Below are 12,536 nucleotides of genomic sequence, written 5' to 3'. Positions count from 1 at the left end.
CTAGTATCATTCTAGATGCATGGGGGAAAAATTAATTCATTACACCAAATAGATGCTTTAGGCATTAGGGCTTAATTCTCTTTTGTGACCCTAGGTGATAAAAGCTGAAGGGATATAGGTTTTCATTTAATAAACGGAAGAGCCCATTAGTCCTATTAGAGCTTGTTAGAAAATACATCACAAATGGACTCTAACAATCACAAAAATCTACAGTCTAGATGCTCTGGTGTTTGAACAAAGCAGGTAAAGAATACACAATACTAACTACTGATTCTTCAGATTCTTTGAAAAAATATATACACATATAATTACATATTATTTACATATTTGGTGTAGAATATATATAGGAAAGTGGCAATAGAATTATATATTTGGATTGTGTTATTTTAGTTCCGACGGAAGTGTCTTTTTTTTCCCCTTTACAGTGCAAATTTTGCTCTAGTTAACTCTTCCTGTATCCATGCCTTTGCAATATGACTTTGAAACTTCTTACATCAAGAAGAGTCTATTATCCTAACCTTTAAAACAGGGCTGGCCTTGGATTTGTTTTGGTTAATATTATACAGAAGAAGGGATGATTAATAAGCAAAAATTTGAATTCATTCTTTTTCTGTGTGTCATAGAACTTGTATCCAGCTATAAGAATTAAGTGAGTGTTTTTTTCTTTAAAAAAGAACCAGAATTAATAGGTTTTTATCTATAATCTTTAATGATACGCATTTTTATCCTGGATGGTTATTTTTTGTATCTCTTCATCACCTACCACTACACTTCATTCCAAGCAAAATACATTTAGAGTTAAAATAGCTTTAACTGTATTTTTTTTTAAGTAATCTCTATACACAATGTAGGACTTGAACTCATGACCCTTAGATCAAGAGTCATATGCTCTACTGACTGAGCCAGCCAGGCCTCCCAACTGCTGTCTTTTAAAAAGTATTATAACTACTTTTCTAACTTTTTCACTAGCACTTTTTAAAAATTGTCAAGTCAGCACTTGAACTACATGACTAAAACCTGATAAACTTAAGATACTGAAAGTCATAATCTGTTATAAGAACATCTTGAGACATTATGGCTAAAACCAATTACCAGGTTAGAAGATTATTTTTCTCAGTGATGGTGTTTTAAAAAAACCTTTTAGGCATTTTCAGGTTACTACTTGACAGTTTTTGAGTTTTAAAATAAAAGCATATTCTTTGTGCAAGGGAAAAGCCTACTGTTTTATGAAAACATTGTCTAGAAAGAGTGAGGATTAGGTTTATTTGAAAACTGTATTCAAAGTATGTTTTTATGGCTAACACATATATTTATTTTTAGAGAATGATGTTATATGCACAATGCATAAATATTGCCTTCTACTATTTAGTGTTCCCTCCATTTAAATTTTACAAATCAATATTTTAAGATTATAACAAATGCTTATCTATTCCTTTAGAAATATGTGCTTATTCCACAAATAAATGTCTTATATTTTTATGGTCATTTTGGACGTCTCTGGGTGCAAATGGCTCTGGGTGCATTGTATGTTCGCAGAATTGAAAGCTTAAAATTTAGCAGAGAATTTGGTGTCTGCTCTTCAGAATGGCACAATGGCAAGAGTAAGAAGGAATATTCCAGTGTTGGTAATGGGCAGAAATGTTCTGGCTTTCAAAAAAAATATATGGATGTCTGAGAACCAGGAATTCATGGAACCCAGAAGGATTTACTACCTATACGTGGACAATTCCTTGACTTATAACTTCTCCAAAATTGAGATAAAATTCAAGATAACTTTGGAAAAGAATGCTATCCAATACAATTTCTATAAATTCTAAATTCAAGGGCAGGGGCAATTTGTTCTATAGTAAAAGGAATGGGGCAGAGGGATTTTCCTGGAATTAATACAACCATGCACTCCCATCTGTTGTCTGAGATGATCTAGGTAATTAATAGAGAGCTTACACATACGAAAAGGGGAGACACTTTTGTCATAGTTTCTCAAGCACATACCTCCATAAGTTGTGTTAGGCTTCTAATAGAAAACACATAAATAATTTTTCTTTTTCTTTTTCTTTTTCTTTTTTTTTTTTTTTAGAGAAAAGCCCTAAACACAGGTTTTCTAGATGTCTGCTTTGACAAGTTTAATTCTTAATCAGAACCTCTCCATTTTTTTCCAATCCTCAACAATTAGTACGTAAACAGATAAAATGAATGTATGGGTTCTTTTGAGAAACTGATTTATCATCCTGTGTTCAAGATTTATCTAAAGTGCCCTATGTATTGACAGATATAAAACCACAACATTTTTTCTGCAATTAAGTGAATTAGGTATGTCAAATTTACCTATTACGTAAGACATACTTTAAAAAAATGTGTATGTTGGGGCGCCTGAGTGGCACAGTCGGTTAAGCGTCCAACTTCTACTCAGGTTATGATCTCACTGTTTGTGGGTTTGAGCCCTGTGTCGGGCTCTGTGCTGACAGCTCAGAGCCTGGAGCCTGTTTCAGATTCTGTGTCTCCCTCTCTCTCTGCCCGTCCCCTGCTCATGCTCTGTCTCTGTCTCAAAAATAATAAACATTAAAAAACTTTTTTTAAAATGTGTATGTTTATATGTATACATGTGTATACCAATTAGTACATTAAAACTTGACACAAAGGAAATGACAGGCTGACTTGTGAATTCTTCCAAAATTTTAAAAAATACAAATTGAATTCTTCTTCCCCCTAGATGTTCATCGACTGGTTTTAACTTCTATTTAATAGTGTTTTCATGGTTTTGAAAACATGAAATAGACTCCTGACTAAAAGGAACAAGTAAAACTATCTGTATTTGTATATCACATGATGTCATATATAGGAAATTCTAAGGAACCTATTAGAAAACTACTAAAGGCAATAAATAACTTATAGTGTGATGGGATACAAGATCAATAAAAAAATAGTATTTCTAAGCATTTATAACAAACTTGATTGAAATAAAAAATGCACTTAAAGTAGCACCAAAAAGAATAAAACACTCAAATATAAGTTAATAAAAAGAGTGAAGAACCTGTATATTGAAAATTACAAAGCATACTTAAATTAAAGAATCAAACATAAATAGACATCCCATGTTCATGGATTAAAAAACTTAGTATTGTTAAGATAGCAATATTCCCAAAATTGATTCAACGGATTCAGTGTGATCGTTATCAAAATCACAGTTAGCTTTTATTACTTTCTTTGCCAATATTGACAAGCTGATGCTAAAATTTGAGGGACCCAGAATAGTCAAAACATCTTAAAAAAGGAAAGAGTGGGAGGACTCACACTTCCCAATTTCAAACCTGCTGGAACAACTGCATAGTTGAATGCAAAAGAATAAATTTGGAACCCTATCTTACACCATTCATGAAAACTTAAGGAGCTAAAAGTATAAAACTTTATAAGAAAATCTAGGAGTATGTTTTTTAGATATGACATCACTATATGCAACAGAAACAAACAAACAAACAAACAAAAAGCAACTGATTAACTGGACTACATGGAAACAAACAATGTTTATAATACAATTTATAACATTAAGAAAGTGAAAAGACAACACACAGAATGTATGAAAATATGTGCAAATCATGTATCTCACAAGGAACTTGTGTCCAGAATATATAAACTCTCACAACCAAATAATAAAAGGACAAGCCATTTTAAAAGGGGGAAAGGACTTGAATGGACATTTCTTGAAAGAAGTTATACAAGTGGTCTATGACCACGTAAAAAGATGATTAAGACCACTGTTCATTAGGGTACCACAAATTCAAACCACATTAACATACTACTGCCTGCCCAATAGAAGGGCTATAATTAAAACAACGGAAATTAATAAGTGTTGGCAGATACGTGGAAAAATTAGAACATGTATGCATTTTGGGCAGAACTATGTAATATATAGCTGCTGTCTTTAACATTTTCACACTTCCTCAAAATGGTTAACATAAAATTGCCATACAGTTCAGTATTCTATTTCTAGGTGTATTTCTGTGATAAATGAAAACCTATGTCCACACAAATACATGTATATGAATGCATAACAGCAGTACTTTCAATAGCCTAATTGGAAGCAACCCAAATATTCATCACATATTAAAAAGAAAAATTAAATGCCATATCTATACAATATAATACCATTTGGCAACAAAAATAAATGAAGTAATGACACATGCCACAACATAGACGATCCTGAAAACCATTTTTCTAAGTGGAAGAAAATCGTCACAAAAGACCACATATTGTGTAATTCCATTTACAGAAATATCCAGAAGAGGCCAATCCATAGAAATATACAATAGATTGCTTAGAAATAGGACATGGGCAATAGGAGGGAGATTATCTACTAATGGGTCTAAAATTTATTTTAGGGAGGAAAAAAGCATCCCAAATTAGATTATGGTAATTGTTGCACAACTCTCTGAATATACCGAAAATACTGTATAATTTAAATGAGCAAATGAAAATGAAAACATGACAGTCCAAAACTTTTGGGATGCACAAAAGCAGTCATAAGAGGGAAGTATATTGCAATTCAGGCCAATCTCAAGAAGCAAAAAAGGTCCCACATACACAAGCTAACCTTATACCTAAAGGATCTAGAAAAGGAACAGCAAATGAAGCCTAAGGACAGCAGAAAAAGGGAAATAATAGATTAGAACAGAAATAAATGATATAGAAGCAAACAAACAAAAACAGTATAGCAGATCAATAAAACTAAGACCTTGTTCTTTGAAAGCATTGTCAAAATTGGTAAACCCCTAGCCAGACTTATCAAAAAGAAAAGAGCAAAGACCCAAATGGATAAATTTACAAATGAAAGAGGAGAAATCACAACCAACACCACAGAAATACGAACAGTTATAAAACAATACTATGAAAAAGTTGAAGCCAACAAACAGGGCAATCTGGAAGAAGAGGACATATTCCTAGAAACTCACCAACTACCAAAATTTAAGCAGGAAGAAGATTTGAACAAACCCATAACCAGTAAAGAAACTGATTCAGTAATCAAAAATCTCCCAGGAAAAAAGAATCCTAGGCCAGATGGCTTCCAAGGGGAATTCTACCAGACATTTAAAGAATTCATACCTATTCTTCACAAACTGTTCCAAAAAATAGAAACAGAAGGCAAACTTCCAAAGTCTTTCTATGAAGCTAGCCTTATCGTGATTCCAAAACCAGAAAAAGACCCAACTAAAAAGGAGAATTATGGGCCAATATCCCAGATGAACTTGGATGCAAAAATTCTCAAAAAGATGTTAGCAAGTAGAATTCAACAATTCACTGAAAGAATTATTCACCATAATCAAGTGGGATTTATTCCTGGGCTGCAGGTCTGATTTAATATTTGCAAATCAATCAGCGTGGTACACATTAGTAAAAGAAAGGATAAGAACCATATGATCCTGTCAAGAGATGCAGAAAAAGCACTTGACAAAATACAGCATCCATTCTTCATTAAAAAAAACAAAAACAAAAACAAAAAAACCTCAACAAGGTTGGGATAGATGGAACATACCTCAACGTCATAAAGGCCATATATGAAAGACCCACTACTAAAATCACCCTCAATGGGGAAAAACTGAGTCTTTCCCCTATGGTCAGGAACAAGACAAAGATGTCTGCTTTCACCGTTACTATTTAACCTAGCACTGGAGGTCTTAAACTCAGCAATCAGACAACAAAAAGAAATAAAAGGCATCCAAACTGGCAAGGGAGTCAAACTTTCACTATTGGCAGATGACATGATATTTTATGTAGAAAACCAGAAAAACTCCACCAAAAAAATTGCTACACATAATATATGAATGCAGCAATGTTGAAGAATATAAAATCAATGTGCAGAAAGTTGTTGAATTTTGGTGTACTAATAACAAAGCAGCACAAAAAGAAATCAAAGAATCAATCCCATTTGCAACTGCACCAAAAACAATAAGATACCTAGGAATAAACCTAACTAAAGAGGTAAAAGATCTACACTCTGAATAATATAGAATACTTATGGAAAAAAACTTTAGAGGACACAAAGAAATGGACAGCATTCCATCCTCATGGATTAGAAAAACAAACATTGTTAAAATGTGCATACTACCTCAAGTGATCTACACATTTAATGCAATCCCTATCAAAATACCACCAGAATTCTTCACAGAGCTAGAACAAACAATCCTAAAATGTGTATGGAACCACAAAAGACCCTGGATAGCAAAAGCAATTATGAAAAAGAAAAACAAAACTGGAAGCATCACGATTCCAGATTTCAAGCTATATTACAAAGCTGTAGTCCTGAAAACGGTATGGTACTAGCACAAAAACAGACACGTAGATTACTGGAACAGAATAAAAAAATCCAGAAATGGACCCCCAGTTATATGGTCAACTCATCTTTGACAAAGCAAGAAAGAATATCCAATGGAAGAATCTATTCAACAAATGGTGCTGGGAAAAGTGGACCACCTTCTTACACGATACACAAAAATAAATTCAAAACAAATGGAAGACCTAACTATGAGAAAGGAAACCATCAAAACCCTAGAGAAGAATACAGGAAGTAACCTCTTTGACCTTGGTTGGAGGAATTACTTATTAGACACATTGCCAAAGGCAAGGGAAACAAAAACAAACTTGAATTATTGGGTCTTCATCGAGATAAAAATATTATGCACAGTGAACAAAACTAAAAGGCAAATGACGGAATGGGAGAAGATATTTGCAAATGACATATGGGATAAAGAGTTTGTATCCAAAATCTATAAAGAACTTATCAAACTCAAAACCCAAAAAACAAATAATCCAGTGAAGAAATGGGCAGAAGACATTAATAGATACTTTTTCAAAGAATACATCCAGATGCAGATACATCAAGAATCAGAGATAGGAGAACCCTCTTGCACTGCTGCTGGGAATGCAAACCGGTGCAATACGGAGGTTCCTCAAAAAAACTGAAAATGGAACTATCCAACGATCCAGCCACTGCAGTATTAGGCATTTACTCAAAGGACACAAAAATACTGATTTGAAGGGGTACATGTACCCCAATGTGTATAGCATTGTCAACAATAGCCAAACTATAGAGAGAGCCCAAATGTCCATCGACTGATGAATGAATAAAGAATAGGTAGTGTATATACACAATGGAATATTACTTAGCCATCAAATATAATAAAATCTTGCCATTTGCAATGATGCGGATGGAGGTAGAATGTATTATGGTAAGCGAAATGTGTCAGTCAGAGAAAGACAAATACCACATTATTTCACTTATATGTGGAATTTAAGAACATAGGAGAGGGGGAGAGAAGAGAGGGAAACAAACCACAAGAAGCTCTTAAATATAGAGAACAAGCTATGGGTTTACAAGGGAAGTGGGTGAGAGCTGGGCTAGATGGGTGATGGAAACTAAGGAGGGCACTTGTTGTGATGAACACTGGGTGTTGCATATGAGTGATGAATCACTGAATTCTACTCCTGAAACCAATATTGCACTGGATGTTAACTAAAATTTAAAGTATTAAAAATGTGTAAAAAAATTTAAATGCTGAAGTTGTATGGTATGGGAATTACATCTCAATGAAGCTAATGAATAAGTCTAGCTTCTTTTGTTGGGGCAATAAATACAGTTTTAAAAAATTCTAAGGTGGCTCAGTGGGTTGAGCGTCTGACTTTTGATTTCATCTGAGGTCATGATCCTGGGGTCATGTGATCCAGCCCTGCATTGGGCTCTGTGCTGAGCGAGGAGCCTGCTTGAGATCCTCTCTCTCTCTTTCTGTTTTTCTCTCCACTCCTCTCCCCTGCTCATGTGCTCACTCTCTCTCAAATAAAAAAAAAATAATAATAAAATATTAAATAAGAAAGGCTAAATTCAAAAGAGAGCCTGAGAGGATGGCAGAGTAAGGGGACCCTAAGCTCACCTCACCTAGGTGAGGATACATCTAGGTAACAGTCACAACTAGATAGCACACATAGATATAACTAGATAAGTATCAACAACCCAGAGAAGAATTGGAAGACTCACAGCACAAACCCTACAAATGAAGGCAGAACACAGGCCATATGGAAGACGGTAGGAAGGGCAGAGACATGGTGGGCAGCTAATGGAGCATGGCCTTATGCAGGGGTTGGGGATGGGGTGGGGAAGCAGCCATAGACAAGGAGAAGGGAGAGAAATAGAGTATCTTATCTCAAAGCCCACATGGGGAAGCAAATCCCCAAAATATTTGGCTTTGAAAGCAAGAGGGGGAGAATTTCAGGGGTTCTTACAACCAGAGGGACTTGAAGTCTGGAATTTTAAATATCAGCAGGCTCCATTCTGGGGAATCTGGATGGCATAGGGAGCTGAGCCCCCACAACAAACAGCCCACAGAGATACAGTGTAGAAGCAGCAGTTTGAAAAACCTCTGGGGCACACGGAAGGGAGTTATTTATGCCTCCCGGAGCTCCTCCCAGAGGGGCAGCATTCACGGAAGAACTTCTCTAGGAACAAAGGAGTTGGCAGGCACCATCTCCCTTGTCTACCCCACAGCATAAATGCTCGCCCACCTACTGGAACCTGTGCAGCACAAGCACCCACAACCTAACTTGCTTACACCAAGCCCCTCCCCCCCACCCCCACCCTGGCCCCGACCCAACACTGCACATCAGTGGATCTGGTCTTCCTCGTTGCATGTGCCTCAGTCCCAGAGCTACAGGTCCCCTCCCCCGAAGCCCAGTGCAAACCTCGCCAACACTGCATCTTCCCACCTGTGCCCTTTGCGGGGCCTTGGTCCTGGCAGTGGCAGCAGGCCCTGTGGAAATTGGGTGCCCTGACCATTCATGCTCTGTGGATCCGACAATGCCGGCCCTGGTCCCAGCAGCGGTGGCAGCTCTCATTTCATCAACAGACTGGTGTACATCCTGTTAAAACTGCATGCTCCACCCAGGCTGGGGACCACCAAACACTACCTACAATAGGCAAAGAGAGTCTCTGCAGATGATTGAACTGAAGGAAAAAGTGCCCAGGGCACTACAGCAGGGTACATGGAACACACAGAGGAGACATCTCTGAAACTCCAGGTTCTGATGAACAGGGGACATTGCACTGCAGGGCATTATAGGGACCTCTTCTTCATAAGGACATTACTTACAAGGTCAGGAGACATAGGTGACTTCCCTAACACAGAGAAACAGACAGAGAGAAAGAACAGGAAAAAATCACAGCAAGAGACCTAAGCAAAACAGACCGAAGTAATATGTCTGATAGAAAATTAAAGTAATGATCATAAAGATATTCACTGGATTTGAAGAAAGAATTGAAGACATGAGTGAGACCCTTAACAAAGGGATAAAAAAGAACCAATCAGAGATGAAGAGCACAATAAATGACATTAAAAATATACCTGACGGAATAAACAGCAGGCTAGAGGAAGCAGAACAACTTAGCAAACTGGAAGACAGACCAATGGACTAAACAAGCAGAGCAGGTGAGAAAAAAAATTATGCAAAATGAGAACAGACTTAGAGAACTCAGTGACTACATCCAGCATAATAATATTCACATTATAGGGATTCCCAGAAGAAAAGGAGAAAAAGGAGCATACAATTCATTTGAAGAAATAATAGCTGGAAACTTCCCTCATCTGGGAAGGAAACAGATAGCCAGATCAAGGAGGCACAGAAATCCCCAAGGGGGATTAGTGATAAAAGAAAAAAATTAAAGCAGCAAAAGACGACAATGACATACAAAGAAACCCCATAATGCTATCACGATTTTTCAACGCAAACTTTGCAGGCCAGAAGAGAGAGGCATGATAGAATCAAAGTGCTAAAAGGGAAAAATCTGCAGCCAAGATTACTCTATCCAGCAAGTCTGTCATTCAGAGTAGAAGGAAAGATACAGAGTTTCTCAAGCAGAAGCTAAAGGGGTTCATGACCACTAAACCAGCCCTATAAGAAATGTTAAAGGGGACTCTCTGAGCGCAAAGGAAAGGCCCTACATAAGAGTATGAAAAGTAGAAAACACAAAAGCGTAAAACTAAGTATATCTGTAAAACTCAAGGGATTCACAAAATAAAAGAATGTAAAGTATGATACCATATACCCAAAACATGGGCAGCGGGGGGGGGGGGGTGTGGGAGGAGTAAAGAATGGGTTCAAACTTAGCCATCAACTTCATACAGACTGCTATATGCAGAAGATATTATACACAAACCAAATGGTAGCCACAAGTCAAAAACCAGTAATATGCCAAGAATTTAGAGAAAGGAATCCAAGTGGATCAGTAAATGCCTGCAAACAAAGAAAAGAGATCAACAGGAGGAGTCAGAGAAGAACCACAAAAACAACTACCAAAAAAGTACCAAAATGGCAATAAATACATATCTATCAATAGTTACTTTATGGGGCACCTGGGTGGCTTAGTGTGTTAAGCATCTGACTCTTGATTTTGGCTCAGGTCATGATTCATGAGATTGAATCCTGTATCGGGCTCTGTGCTGACAGCTTAGAGTCTGCTTGGGACTTCTCTCTCCATCTCTCTCTCTGCTCCTCCCTGCTCACTCATACTCTCTCTCTCCAAATAAACATTTTTTTAAAAATAGTTACTTTGAATACAAATGGACTAAATGCTCCAATCAAAAGACAGTGAGAGAATGGATAAACAAAACAAAACGCCAAGACCCATCTATATGCCATCTATAAGGGACTCATTTCAGACCTCAAGCCACCTACAGATTGAGAGCAAAAAAATGGAGAAACATTTATCATGCAATGGATGTCGAAAGACAGCCAGAGTAGCAATACTTATATCAGACACACTAGACTTCAAACCAAAGACTGTAATAAGAGACAAAAAAAGGACACTATATAATAAAGGGGACAATCCAACAAAAATGTGTAACAATCGTAAATATTTATGCACCCAATATGGAAGCACCTAAGGACATATAACCGTTAATAACAAATATAAAAGAAACTAATGGATGGTAATACAATAAAACAACCAAGCAAAGGGTGGAAAAAAAAAAAAAAAAAAAAAAAAAGAGAGAGAGGGCGGCAAACCAAGAAAAGACTCTTAACTAGAAAGAACAAACCGAAGGTTACCGGAGGGGAGGTGGATGAGGAGATGGGTAAAATAAGTGATGGGGATGACGGAGAGCACTTGTGATCAGCACGAAGTGTTGTATAGAAGTGTTGAATCATTATACAGTACACCTGAAATTAATATAACATTGTATGTTATCGACACTGGAATTAAAAAAAAAAGTTGCAAAAAATCCAAGGAGGAATAAAGGAATTTTTATACAAAGAAAATGTGAGGAAATGCATTGCAAGCAGTCCCTTTTGTGAAAGATTTTTTTTTTCAGGCTAACAGAAAATTATATAGGTCAGAAACTTGGATCTCTCTAAAAAAGGATAGAAATACCATGCTAACACTAATCAAAAGAAAACTGGAGTAGCTTTATTAGCTTGACAGGAGGCTGACTTCAGGGCAAAGAAAATTAGCAAGAATAAGGTAGGTCACTATATCATGTACACATCTCTCAAAACTGTGGATTTTTTTCTTCTTTAGTAAAATTCCGTGATGAGATTTAGAATGTAGCAATCCCTTTATATTTAATTCCATTTCATATTGATAGTTTATCATTTGTTCCAGAATGTCTGCTTGTAGGTAGTTTGTTCGAATTATATACATTGCTATGTGTCTGAGGTCTCTGTTAATCTAGAAAGATTTCTTCTATCCAAATCTTCCTTCTTCTCGTTCCACACTACTGTCACATTACAAAAACTGTGTCAATTGTCCACTGGTATGAACCGCATTCTTGATTGGTCTATCTCCTTTCTTTGATGTCATTTAAATTTTTGGAAGAATTATTTTTCCTTAAAAATTGGAAGCATTATTTACAAATTTGTATAAATTCAGGTTCAACTTGGGAATAATGCTTCTAAGAGGTATAAAATATCTGGCTGTCTCCCTGTTAATAATCGTAAGATTGATCATGGGTTCTAGTGGTAACAGCCTAATTCCTCCTTTATAAAGTTCCCCATTATTCTTTCATTTAATTGTTTACTTCTATGCCAGAAACAATAATTTCATTACAAATTGAAAAATGGCAATGTTCTAATTCTGATATTTCTTCCTCATTTATTATCTAAATTCTTCTCTAAAAAAACTTTTCATCATTCGCTAAGAGTATTTGATTATACTAAAATATAGTTAATATGAGATCGGCAGGGAAGATATTAAATTTTCCTTTAATTGCCAATTCCAGAGTAAGGAACTGGTGCTCTAGATACCACGGTGGTAATCAGTAGTTTTTTGTTTGTGTTATTTCTTGATATTATTGTTGGTTGACTCTATCTTCTCTGTAAATATCCTTATTAACTCACTACTTTAAAATATATATTCCATTTACAGTAATGAATAGAATCTGATTTTACTTTTGTTGCAGAATTTTCCCATCTTTGTTCAGTGAAAATTCCTTTGTTTAAGTCCCAGATTCCTTTGGCTATAACACTACCAGATTTTTATTGTTTCTTTGCTTTCTCATACA

This window comes from Panthera onca, chromosome A2 (assembly GCF_046562875.1).
Source record: "Panthera onca isolate mPanOnc1 chromosome A2, mPanOnc1 haplotype 2, whole genome shotgun sequence".
Classification (NCBI taxonomy): Eukaryota; Metazoa; Chordata; class Mammalia; order Carnivora; family Felidae; genus Panthera; species Panthera onca.
The sequence above is the reverse complement of the archived record's forward strand: the minus strand, read 5'-3'. Positions refer to the sequence as shown.